Genomic DNA, 14479 nt, shown 5'->3' on the forward strand with positions numbered 1-14479 from the left:
AAAGTTAAAAAATACAAGTTTTTCAAAAACTAACGTAGAAGTCTTCTCTCATTAGCTAGAAATCTTAATAAGCATGAATGTTGTTAACCTCTTAATTATCACCAATTAAGTTATAAATTTCATTCATGATCCCCAATATTGACTAATATACATGAATTGACAAGAAAATATTAAAAAGTCTTTATAGTTTTAGAAAAAATGAAATTTTATTAAACGTTGACATAGACGACTTCCATGAAAGTCGTCCGGAAGACTTACATTGTAATAACCCTCACGAGCAGATATAATTTTGGTAGAGAAAATTCTTTAAGATCAGTTTGAAGATTGATCGATCAGAATTTAAATAAAAATCGACACGGTGAATTAATCTCGACGGGGTTGTCTTTTGGTCGAAAAACCATCTCTTGATAGTTCTGGTCGAGTGTTAATTATTATTGTCGATTTATTCATGCTGGGCGAGTTTATTCAGAGCAGGATGAGATTCGAATGATGAAAAATATTTAGTCGAAACAGTCCGAAAAATATCGACAAAACTCTTAAAATTATTTCTGAACAGTCACATGATTTGCACTTTCTAGCCTACTTGCTTCCTCAGTAATTAGGTCACATGACCTGCACCTACTTGCTTGCCTGCTTGCTCGTTAATTCAGTCAAATGATTGTCACCAGCTGCTTGCAGATTTCTTCTTGGGAGGGAAAGGACAGCAGCTTGCTGTTGGAAGTGCTGAAGCTGCTCTCCACATGTCCTTTCTCAGCCTTGCTTTGTGCTGAGTGAAACCCTCACCTGAAGCAACTTCTTATGTTATAAAACACCATCTTCTCTCCTCTGGACGTTCATAACCTTCAAGAAAAACCAGAGAAAAATTCAGAGAGAAAGAGAGAAAGAAGAGAGAAAAATTTGTGAGAAAAACTAGTTGAAAAATTCAGAAAAAAATTCAGAGAAGAGAATTGAGCATGGACAAACCTTTCTCACCATCCTGTGACTTTATCCAGTGTGTTCTGGTGTGGTTAAGAGCTGAAGGTTTGGTGTCCAAGAGTTTAGAATCACCCATGTTCTTCAGCCTTTGATTTTGATCGGTAAGATGGTTGTGGATCAGTTTCTGTGAGAAGTTTTGTTGGTTTGCCTACACTGGAGATAAATTCTGAATAAATCCAACCATGGATTCTTGTGGTGTTGATCAGGTTAATTCGTGGTTAGCTTGAAGAGAGACAACCAGTCAAGTTTAGTTAGTTGAGTAAAACCGGTAAGCTTCAGCTTCTTGATTCAGCCATGTTTTGATGAGAACCAATTGCTGTATGTTGGTTAACCTGTCAGGATCAGTTGTCTAAGGTCTTGTTCTCTTCAGTCTTGGTTGGTTTATGATTTAATCAGTCTCAAAAAACCAGTAGACGAACTGACAAGAATTATGGGAATTAAACCGAACTGATTTGATCTTGTTTAGAACTGAATTGAGCTGAATATATATGTTCCGATCTGATCTGAGCCGAGCTGTCTATGGTCTGAAATTGTCTTGAACTGATGTCGTATGAGTATAACCGAGTTAAGCTGTTGGGAACTGATTAGAACCGTAGTTAGCTGAGCATGAACTAAGCTGATATGAACCGAGTTAAATTGTTAAAGCTTGAACCGAGCTGAACATGGTATCAATCTGTCTTGAACCAAACTGATATGAGAGAACTGAACTGAAATGTTATGAACTGAGTTGAGTTTCTTCTTGAACCAGACTAGTGAACCTTATGTTCCAACTGTTATGTTTTGAATTCAGATGGCCAAGGAGAGTATTCGGATCAGCCGGATCCTTGTGATGGTTCTGAACCGAGAGTGATCCAGAAGTGAAGTGTGATTAGCTTGAGCTCGAGTCTAGTCTTCCTTAGCCAATCTCATGGATTTAAAGGTGAGTCTAGATAGATGATGAATGAATTATGAATGAGTATGCATGATTGCATATTGAATATGGTTGATTAATTAAGAATTAATCATGAATTAATTAAAGGATAATCATTGATTAATTAATGATTAATCATGGATTAATTAAGGAGTAATTATGGTTGATTGATTAAGTATCATCCCTTGATCTATATTTATATATGAAGTATTTATCTAGTTTAAATACTTAAGAATTAATAAGAATAATTCTTTGAGGTTATCCCGATCCTTAGTACTTGTTCTCAAGTACTAATCTATAAGTATTCTATTAATAAGTGTGAATCATGTGAAGTCTTATTGTATACTCACTCTCCCGAAAGTCCCGCATTGCCGTGAATTGGTCCTGCGATATGGATCAAGGTCATGAAGACACGATGATGGGGTCGCACCCTGGAGGCCGTGTAACTGCATGCAGCGTTGGATGTTCTATCTTGGAATATCTGATAGAGATGATGGTTATATTTATTCCCCGTGAGGGGCTCGGTTAGCCTTGGTGGTTTTCCGGGTTTAGCATATATATATATTAAGAGTATGAGTGATTGGCGGGTATCGTGGAGGTGATGTTTAAGATAGATTCACATGGATGGATTGAGAGGCCTTATAAATATATTAATTATGGAATATAATTCCACTGCATTCAAATGGTGTCGCTTGCTCGGGATACTATTGATATGTGTTTCGGTGTGGGATTAGACTCACTGAGTAAACTAGTTACTCATGACTCATTTGTGATGCAGGTAACCAATAGGCGGGAGACCTTACTCTAGGACGGGAAGGAACAGCATTAGCCAGCGGTAGTTTTATTATCCTTGCAAAGTCATTTTGATATATCTTATGAATAAGATTTGTAGACCGAAAACCTCGAGGTTAATTTATAACAAATTTTGTAAGATGATTTTGAATGATATATAAATAATGTTTTTTTAAAGTACGGGTTCCATATGATATTAGTCCTTGTCCGGACGAACTAACTATCATGTATTGCTTTCTCGGGTTGAAAAGCCTAGAGTGGTATCCGATAGGAGCGTTGGTGTTCTTTGATTGTTGGTCTAAGGCGATCGGAAGTATTTTGAGAACCTCAGATCGACCATCGAGGAACATCGACCGTGTCATTTCCGGTCATCTACGATCGGGGGTGTCACAAAGGTGGTATCAGAGCATGGTTATACGATGCTAGAATGGGACTTGTTTCAAATGTTTTTCGAGTCAAAATGAGTCGCAAGGATAACTAGGATATGATGGCTTGTTCCTTCATTTTAGGATAGATAGTCATGGGTAGTTACCTAACCGTGATCTTTTATAGCATAAGCACCGTGACAAGCTTGAATGGGTGACCGTACTTACCGATGTTACTATCATTATGCTCGAGTTTGCTACCCTCATGGTCGGGTTCACTACCGTCCTGTTAGGAGTCAGTAACCTCATGCCTTTCTGCCGTTCTTTTGAGTTCTAGTGGGGGATGCCAATTATTTAGAGAGATATATGGGACATAGTTGATACATCGAATACATCTACGGACTCGTGAGTTATCGATGTCAAGTTTATCCAGCTTATATTGAGACGTATAAGAAACAGAGCCGTACAAGCCTGAATTGTTCAACCTTTGTTTGGAGCTTAGCGTTGGAAGAAGAGATGGTTCAACTGTAGTACAAGACGATGGACACACATGCATCTTCTATTGGCAACAAGACATCTTAAAGCTTATGATGGAAAGAAGTAGTGGGACCACAAGATACAGAAGAAGGACTAAACTGTTCGAGGTATACTATGGCTTGAGGCAGATTTGGGATGCAACACTCTGAGAAAAATATTTTCTTCAGAGAGGTGAGATTGATTTGGACAGATTTCAAGAGTTCGCGAAGTAGTATTTTATACACCAGGTATGGGACCGATTGAAGATTTAGCTTATGGAGTTGGTACAGTGGAATGTTTCTGCCAAGAGGTTCAGGTCGAGTTAATCATATACTACAATTTCAGCATCGAGATATGTGGTCGAGTGAATTTCATTCATCGATTATGGTTTGAAGAATATGCGAAAGATCATACAGAAAATCTTTGGGAACTTAGCCAAGAATTTTGGAGTAGATAAAAGACCATGGAGTTTCAAAGCTTTGAGGAGATGTTAGAGTATGACGTGAATGTTAAAAAAGCTATTATTTCTGAAGAAGTTAACCAAGTCATGCAGACAGTTTATCTTCCAACCGATGCAGATCAAAGGTCAATTTCAAGAAGTGAGTTAAGTAAATCGTTGGGGATGATTTTGGGTGTACATTTCTTCAGATCAAGATCGAGGACCTTGAGCCGTTATGGTTGTGACTAGCAAAGACAGAATGGTCGTGATTGTCAAAGTTTGGGAAATCCTAGAACGTTTACATCATTCACACTTTGGTGGTTCTTGTGAAGAGTTAGGATTTTAGGTGACCCTTCCTCATGAAGTTTCCCGATCTACGTTACCTATACCTAGGATAACACTTGTTGAACTTGTTCGCTTTTCCTTACCGTTAGTCCACATCCAAGTGTTAGGCTATTTGGGTAGAGCCTACACTTTATAGTTGACTGGACCGTCAAAACCCCTGAAAAGTCCAATCACAGGTTTGCTTCTTATCCAATTGTGTGTTGTGTGCATTTTTAAAATTTTATGAATGATTGAAATTAAAAAGAAAAATGTGAATTGTGATCAAGGTGTCGTAAGAGACCTTGCATATGGATGAAATTTTCCGTCCATATTGTGTTTGATTTGGGAACCACACGTAGTTGTAGTTCCAGAGTATTGTCATAGTTGTAAGTAGGATTCACTTTAGTGAATTCAAGTACCCGTTCTTATTCTTGGAAGTACTGGCTGCCAGTTAAAATTTGTGGTATGCCTTTCCCCATTCCTTAGTACTTCCATTAGACCGGTTTGTTTCTATCTAGAGTGAGATTGGCTATCTAGTTACTGAGCTCAATTAGAATGTCAAGGAAAGAATTATTTGGAAGAAGACCCGTCACCGTTGGCCTACAATGGTATTCTACCAAGTATTGGAGCATCGTTCGTATCAGTCTTGGGAGTTGAAGACCTTTTGGGAAAAGGTGAAGATGTGTATACCATTATCTTGATCATTAGGAAAAGAGAAGATGACAAGGATCAGATAGCTAGATAATTTGAAGTTATGCTTAAGGAATTGGAAGATTGTTGCTATCTAGAAGTAAGCTGTTCAATATTCTTGTTGAACTTGGATTCGCTGCCATAGCCTAGGGATCTCACCAATTGGTTCTTGCCGAGTTCTAGTAGTAGTCAGAAGATTATGAAGAGCGTCTCAGATAGATCAGAAGTGTAAAGAATACTGTAAGTGAAATTATTCTTGGAATGGGTGAGTGTGATTACTTGAGAGTAGCACCCCTGGTCCGAATCATGTTGGCATGATTGATCGTGCATGTTCTTGTTTGATTGTTGCACGGTTAATCAAGTTAACATTGACCAGACTGGAGATGTTACATTCACGTATGGCACATCACCTCACGTTCCAAATTTTATGTTGCTGTTATGGGGGAAAGTCAGATATAAAAGGTTGAGAAGTGATAGTCTACAAATATAAGATTGTTAGAAAAAGTATGCAGACCGCAGTTGACAAAAGTTGTGCAGAGTAAAGAATTTGGTTATCTTGAAAGTGGCTGCTCAGAAAAGAAAGGATCAGTTGGGGGAATCAAGGGATCGACCATGAGTTGTTTTGATATGGGAAGATTAGGATAAAGTAAGAGCTAATATCCAGAACTCCTTTCAGAGACTGTTCAGTAAAGAGTGTACAGTTACGTTTTCAGAATTCGGGGACGAATTCTTTTGAGGGGGGAAGAATGTAATAACCCTCACGAGCAGATATAATTTTTGTAGAGAAAATTCTTTAAGATCAGTTTGAAGATTGATCGATCAGAATTTAAATAAAAATCGACACGGTGAATTAATCTCGACGGGGCTCTCTTTTGGTCGAAAAACCATCTCTTGATGGTTCTGGTCGAGTGTTAATTATTATTATCGATTTTTATTCATGCTGGGCGAGTTTATTCAGAGCAGGATGAGATTCGAATGATGAAAAATATTTAGTCGAAACAGTCCGAAAAATATCGACAAAACTCTTAAAATTATTTCTGAATAGTCACATGCTTTGCACCTTCTAGCCTACTTGCTTCCTCAGTAATTAGGTCACATGACCTTCACCTACTTGCTTGCCTGCTTGCTCGTTAATTCAGTCACATGATTGTCACCAGCTGCTTGCAGCTTTCTTCTTGGGAGGGATAGGACAGCAGCTTGCTGTTGGAAGTGCTGAAACTGCTCTCCACATGTCCTTTCTCAGCCTTGCTTTGTGCTGAGTGAAACCCTCACCTGAAGCAACTTATTATGTTATAAAACACCATCTTCTCTCCTCTGGACGTTCATAACCGGCAAGAAAAACCAGAGAAAAATTCAGAGAGAAAGAGAGAAAGAAGAGAGAAAAATTTGTGAGAAAAACTAGTTGAAAAATTCAGAAAAAAATTCAGAGAAGAGAATTGAGCATGGACCAACCTTTCTCACCATCCTGTGACTTTATCCAGTGTGTTCTGGTGTGGTTAAGAGCTGAAGGTTTGGTGTCCAAGAGTTTAGAATCACCCATGTTCTTCAGCCTTTGATTTTAATCGGTAAGATGGTTGTGGATCAGTTTCTGTGAGAAGTTTTGTTGGTTTGCCTACACTGGAGATAAATTCTGAATAAATCCAACCATGGATTCTTGTGGTGTTGATCAGGTTAATTCGTGGTTAGCTTGAAGAGAGACAACCAGTCAAGTTTAATTAGTTGAGTAAAACCGGTAAGCTTCAGCTTCTTGATTTAGCCATGTTTTCATGAGAACCAATTGCTGAATGTTGGTTAACCTGTCAGGATCAGTTGTCTAAGGTCTTGTTCTCTTCAGTCTTGGTTGGTTTATGATTTAATCAGTCTCATAGAACCAGTAGACGAACTGACAAGAATTATGGGAATTAAACCGAACTTATTTGATCTTGTTTAGAACTGAATTGAGCTGAGTATGTTCCGATCTGATCTGAGGTGAGCTGTCTATGGTCTGAAATTGTCTTGAACTGATATCGTCTGAGTATAACCGAGTTAAGCTGTTGGGAACTGATTAGAACCGGAGTTAGCTGAGCATGAACTAAGCTGATATGAACCGAGTTAAATTGTTAAAGCTTGAACCGAGCTGAACATGGTATCAATATGTCTTGAACCGAACTGATATGAGAGAACTGAACTGAAATGTTATGAACTGAGTTGAGTTTCTTCTTGAACCAGACTAGTGAACCTTATGTTCCAACTGTTATGTTTTGAATTCAGATGGCCAAGGAGAGTATTCGGATCAGCCGGATTCTTGTGATGGTTCTGAACCGAGAGTGAACCAGAAGTGAAGTGTGATTAGCTTGAGCTCGAGTCTAGTCTTCCTTAGCCAATCTCATGGATTTAAAGGTGAGTCTAGATAGATGATGAATGAATTATGAATGAGTATGCATGATTGCATATTGAATATGGTTGATTATTTAAGAATAAATCATGAATTAGTTAAGGGATGATTATTGATTAATCCTATTAGGGGATAATTATTGATTAATTAAGGATTAATCATGGATTAATTAAGGAGTAATTATGGTTGATTGATTAAGTATTATTCCTTGATATATATTTATATATGAAGTATTTATCTAGTTTAAATACTTAAGAATTAATAAGAATAATTCTTTGAGGTTATCCCGAGCCTTAGTACTTGTTCTCAAGTACTAATCTATAAGTATTCTATTAATAAGTGTGAATCATGTGAAGTCTTATTGTATACTCACTCTCCCGAAAGTCCCGCATTGCCGTGAATTGGTCCTGCGATATGGATCAAGGTCATGAAGACACGATGATGGGGTCGCACCCTGGAGGCTGTGTAACTGCATGCAGCGTTGGATGTTCTATCTTGAAATATCTGATGGAGATGATGGTTATATTTATTCCCCGTTAGGCTCGGTTAGCCTTGGTGGTTTTCCGGGTTTAGCATATATATATATATATTAAGAGTATGAGTGATTGGCGGGTATCGTGGAGGTGATGATTAAGATAGATTCACATGGATGGATTGAGAGGCCTTATAATTATATTAATTATGGAATATAATTCCACTGCATTTAAATGGTGTCGCTTGCTCGGGATACTATTGATATGTGTTTCGGTGTGGGATTAGACTCACTGAGTAAACTAGTTACTCATGACTCATTTGTGATGCAGGTAACCAATAGGCGGGAGACCTTACTCTAGGACGGGAAGGAACAACATTAGCCAGCGGTAGTTTTATTATCCTTGCAAAGTCATTTTGATATATCTTATGAATAAGATTTGTAGACCGAAAACCTCGAGGTTAATTTATAACAAATTTTGTAAGATGATTCTGAATGATATATAAATAATGTTTTTTTAAAGTACGAGTTCCGTATGATATTAGTCCTTGTCCGGACGAACTAACTATCATGTATTGCTTTCTCGTGTTGAAAAGCCTAGAGTGGTATCCGATAGGAGCGTTGGTGTTCTTTGATTGTTGGTCTAAGGCGATCGGAAGTATTCTGAGAACCTCAGATCGACCATCGAGGAACATCGACCGTGTCTTTTCCGGTCATCTACGATCAGGGGTGTCACATACATGGAAGTCTTCTGGTCAATGCATAGGTTAGTTTTGCAATTGACTTTATGTGTCAGAAATTTGACATTTCCTAGACGATGACTTCCATGTAAGTCTTCCGGCAGATTTATGTAATAACCAAGGTTTGACCAGAATCTCGGAATAAAATCCTGGAAGATTTCCGTGTAAGTCGTCTACCGGAAGACTTTAATGGAAGTCGTCGGGATAAAATTAAATATTTAAGTTTTATTTTTCAGTTGAAAAGTAACCTGAAACGGCTTACTTAGAAGTTGTCTAGTTTAATTTTTATTTTTCTGTTGGACGACTTCCGTGTAAGTCACGGAAGTCGTCTAGGAAAAGTCAAATTTCTGACACAATCTGGTCAAATGCAAATCTAACTTGTTTATCCTAGACGACTTACCGGGAAGTCTTCTCTTATTTTTTTGAAAACAAAGAAAACCGGAAGACTTCCAGAGAAGTCGTCTCTAAAAGACACACATAAAGTCAATTGCGAAACTAACATATACATTGACCAGAAGACTTCCGTGTAAGTCTTCTCGTCGGAGAAGACTTACACGAAAGTCTTTTGACGGACAGATCTGGAAAAAATTGATTTCATAGCTTTAACCATTGAGATAACGTGTTTAGCTTCTCTAACCACACAATACTTCACCACCAAAGCAACCTACTTGTTAATGACCACGAATCATGAGCTTGAATGGTTCTATGAACCTTAAAAGTTTTAGAATCAAAATATTGGGTTTTTGGATGAACATAGAGAGAAAGTTAAAGAGACGTTTTTAGTTCATTAGAAATGAGATAGAAGGAGTCAAAATCGATTTTTAGGTGCATTAGGAGCTTCAAATTGGTTGTTCATGGTGGTTGGTGTATTGATGACAATGGTAATATTGTAAATACTTGAAGGAGATGAGGATGAGAGAGTAAAAAACTTATTTTTGAAAAAATAAAAATAAAATAATGGCATTTGCGTAAATAATCCGAACTTTTGGGGTGAATAGTACAAATGAAAGTTTCAAAAAAATCATGAGTTAGTTTTGTGTTTGACTTTGAGTTTTGAGTCATGTTTGCAAAAAGCCAATCTTCTATTAAATTAAAACAGAAGTGCAAAATAATAATTTCCTAAATTTAAGTGTTTTCTTACATTTGTACTTTCTCTTTCAAACACTTTATAACCACTTAATTTATTATATTTTCCAAATAATTCTAACCATTTCATTTATTGTCTTTTCCAAATAATTCAACAACATTTATTACAGAAGTATAAAACATAATTTACATATTGTAAAGTCTTTTATTAAATTTTTTTCATTTTTTTTCCACTTTTCCTTACTAGTTTATTAATTATTTTTACCATAATAATTCGTCATCATTTATTTTAGATGTCAATCATAATAATTCGACAAGTTGGAATGAAATATCTTCATCGTGACAAAAATTCAAAACAGTTAACAATAAGTTTTTTCTTTGTTTACATAATCAATTAGGCATGGACATTCATGTACATGTTAAGGTACTAGTTGTTTCTTCCGGGTATCAAATTTTCGGTTTTGATATTAGACCCTATTCCGGTATTATAAATTTGTGGTGTGGGTTCTGAGTGAAGTCCTTCCTGATCCAGGCGGGTTTGGTTCTAATGAATATGAACCTAAAAATATTCAAATAACCAATGTATCTGAAACGAGTTATGATATTTGTACCAAAAGTAACCATATTACCCAATTCGGTTAAGATATTTATATTCAAACTAAAAAAATAGCAAAAGTAACCATATTATTCTATTCGGTTCAGATACGTTTTGATGTATATTGTTAGGGGATTTTTGTATAGGATCTTTGTGAGTACCATAGAACGATGGACAAGGCTGGTTATTGTATTGATTTCGTGTAGAGTTTGAGAGATACAATAGAGGTAAAGACTTGAAGAAATGTTTTATTGAGTAAAGAAGCCGGAACTACAATGATTGGTGTATAAACCCTAGTTCTAACCGTCTAACTCTAATCTCTAAGTCTTGAAGTGTCCATCCCTTCCTTTAGAGTTTAGGTTCCCTTTATATAGTCTCCTTAAGGCGGGCCTTAGTCGGTTGGAGTAGGTTAAACTCTTCTATATTCGGAAATACGGAAGGTTCTCCTTATCGGAAGCTTTCCTTTTCCCGGAGGAAGGGGGCGGTCCCGGGGACCGGATCCGGAGTACTTCATAACGGGAAACCGGGGTACCTCCTAGCAGGGAACCGTGGTACCTCCTAGCAGGGATCCAGAGGCCGGTGTCCTGCATGGGGTATGGAGGAATTCAATACTTGAGTATTTTTCCCCAACAGTTTGCCCCTTATTGCTTGATTTTGTCATCGAACTCGACGAATAACCTGTGCACTCAAATAACCCGGAGTTGCTCATTCTCAGCAAGCTTCCCTTAGGCAGGACATCGCTCCAGTAATCTTACGATCCCGGGTTCCCTCAGGCCGGAACCACACTCTGAACCCGGGGGGGGGGACCAGTTCCCTCACTCCAGAACGGGGTTTGGCGCTATTGAACCGCTGATTTCTTTTCCGAGATGGGGAAGCTCTGGGCTTCTGATGGCGTCTTGGAGACAGTGGAACCTAGAGCTCTAATGTTTCCTGAGAAGGAGCTTATGTATTAATGTGAGGGGATATAATAGGAGGCTGGTGCCCGTTCGGTTGATGATACTAGATGCTCTTCTTACTCTTTAAAAGTGTGTATCTTTTCTCGAAACTTTCCTTTTCGTAGGAAGGATTTCCCTTTTTTCTGCAAAGATCGGGTTTCCTTTTCGTAGCTTATCCTTTATGTCAAGGATTCTTCAGGATATTTGGAAACATCCTTACTTCCTTTTCTAATCCCGCGAAAAAGGAGTGTTCGGATGTATATAAGGACTCGTGATATCTCCTAGCTGGCCTCAACCTAACTCTAGCGCTGATTCCTAGTTGAGAAAGATGAATCCCAAGCTGCTCTCATTTCCATTCCCACTTGTGGGTGGTCATCCAAGGCCGCGTCGTCCTTTTACCGATCCTTTCCCATCCTCGGCTCCCTCTTAGGGAGACGTTCCGGAGGCAGATAGTGAAGCGGTTCCGATGGTGCCCCTGAGAAGGCTCCGTTCTTATTTTTTTTGACGGTCCTTGTTCTGAGATTAGAGAGGGGGACCTGGCTAACATGAGGAGGAAGTACACGATTCATCCTTCAGTGGGGATGAGGAGCCCGACTGAGTTCGAACGCACTCCAGATGGGGGAGCGGGTGAGGTAGCTGTCTATGAGGAATATATGGAATCAGGCTTTAGGGGCGTTATCCCTTCTATCATAGGCGAGGTGTCATCTTTCTTCGGTTTCTGTCCTTCTTAACTCACTCCTTTGACCTGGAGGACTTTAATGGCCATCCAAGTACTCGGAGAATTCCTCGGATTTTCTGTCGGGGTGCATGAGATTTTATACTCTTACTACTTTGCTCCTTTGACGAACAAAGCGGGGTTCTACCACCTTCGATCCCATGATGGCACTCCCCCGGTCGAGTAACCTTCGAGGGGTGTCAGGGGTAACTATCCCTTCGGGGATGATTTGAATAGCCGGTACGTGTTCATGAAGATCCAGGAGCCGATTGGTTATCCTACGTCTTGGCGTACCGTTGGTAAGTTCTTCTTTTGAGCTTTGAGCTTTATCATTCCTTTGGGAACCCGATTTGATGTTTAGCTTTTGCTTTGTCAGATGTGTCCCGCCCGGTTTCCTTTGCTGGAGAAGCAGTAGAGAAGCTTATATGGGAGTTCCTCGACGATTCCAATGGGTGACCTTCCTGGTGAGCAGGGAAGCCTTGCGTCATAGTCGTATCTGGGGTAAGCCTTCCCTTTTTCCTATTCGGTGCGGCTTCGTCTTGTTTCTTACATAGCTTTTTCAGGGAACGTGGCGAGGCTCCCGGTATCGGTTGTCTATGACGAGTATCAGAAGGCTTAAGCGCGGAAGCGGCATCCTTCTTACACTCCTCCGCCAAGACTGGAGAGGGCTTCTCTATCGGCCAATGGTCCATCTTCTACCTCATCAACAAGTGTTGAGGTCTTGCCTGACCGTGACCCTTTAGTGGATGCTCACCGGAGATTGATTGGCAAGGTATTCCTATTTCTGACTGGGCCTGGGTTAAGCGGATGCCCCCCCAGGTAACTGACTTCGGCCAATCCTTACTCGAGGAACGCCTGCCACTTTCTCAATCGAAAATGTCAACTGTGAAGATTCTCGCATTTCTTTATGTAAGTGGCCAGATGCAGGACATGGTGGTTCGACGGGATCTACTAGTTCAGCAAGTAAGAGCCTCGGCTAGATGGGAGCTCATGAAGGAATGGCTGGAGAAGTGCTTGGAACATTGGAATCCAGAAGAAGAATATCGGCGTCATATGTTCCTGTCCGGAAGGCTCAACCATCAATCGGGGAGCTTCTCACAGGCTGCAATGCCGAGATCCGTTGTAGGATCGCGATTCTCGGAGGGGCCTTCTTTCTCAATGATTCGTTTTCCTGGTTTTTGTTGCTTTCTTTTGAATAAAGGCTCTTTATAGCCTCCTTTGATTTTATAAATAACGATGCTTCATAGTTTTCCCTTTTATTTACTCCTTCCTGTTTTCTCGATCGAGGTGGGGCTTTGTAGCCTATGACGCCTCTCTTTTCGTAGATTGAACAATAGGATCCGGGGAGATGAACTATAAATCCGGAGGTTTCAGGATAGAATGTGAATTCTTTGGAGTCTAGAGATTGATCTTATAACCCGGAGGTTGCGTGAGGACCCGGGGGTCATCTGGGGACCCAAAGGTCGTGGAGGACCCCGGAGGGTCTCATTGGATCCTGAGATCGTTTTGGGGGCCCGGAGGTCCTTCTCTAGATCATGGGATCATGACTGGAGCCCGGAGGCGGTGTAGAAATCCGGAGATTCTATGATAGATCCGGGGATGTAGTTGGAACCCGGAGGTTTTAGAGATTGGACCCTGAGGTCATGCAAGAGTACGGGGTGTTCCTTTAGATCCGGAGATCTTATCAGGAACCTGGTGTATTTGGTCCCTGAGGTCGCATGGGAACCCCGGAGGTTCTTAGGGATGTAATGACCCCGATGCGCCCTAGGCTGCACATGGGTTTTATCCTCTTTCTAAAATCGTATTAGGCCTCTAAGGCCGTGTTGGAACCTGGAGGTTTAGATCCAGAGAAAGCTGATTGGAACCCGGAGATTCTTTTGAAGTTGTAATGACCTCGATGCGCCTTAGGCTGCATAGGGGTTCTAGCTTCTTTTTTATCTTTGGAACCCTGAAGCCACATAGGAACCCGAAGGTTCTTCCTTAGACCCTGAGATCTTTGATTGGAACCCAGAGGCTATAGGGGAACCCGGAGGTTCTTCCTTAGATTTATACATAGGACCCGGAATCGTATGGGGAACTTTGGGTTTCCTCTTTAGATCGGGGGCTTGTTTAAGGACCCGGAGTTCCTTGGGAACCCGAAATATTTTGCTTTTCGCAGGGACCGTACTCCGCCTTCCTAGGCAAGACTACTACCGGTACCTGTTTGGATTTCGCATTATGCCGCTCGGAAGCTGGCCACTATCAAGTTCCTATGTTGTATTCTACTTCTGCAGGAAGTCACTGACATACTTAGAGGGTGTTGGTGTGGGTGTTATGACCCAACTGCTAGGCTTTGCTGCTTTCCACGTCTGGAGAAGCAGGATTTTGATTGCTCCCTATATTTCACAGTACTTTTGCAATGATTATATACCATGTGTTCCCTGTATTGTGTAGCTCGTACCGTTTTAATACATGCACTTTTCAAATTGGTACTCTAGGGACCCCGATGCGCCTTAGGCTGCACAGGGGTTTTAGGTAGTTTTGACAGCATACTCAGGGTTGCGCATACCTA

Source organism: Brassica napus, chromosome C5, assembly GCF_020379485.1.
Source record: "Brassica napus cultivar Da-Ae chromosome C5, Da-Ae, whole genome shotgun sequence".
NCBI classification, from domain to species: Eukaryota; Viridiplantae; Streptophyta; class Magnoliopsida; order Brassicales; family Brassicaceae; genus Brassica; species Brassica napus.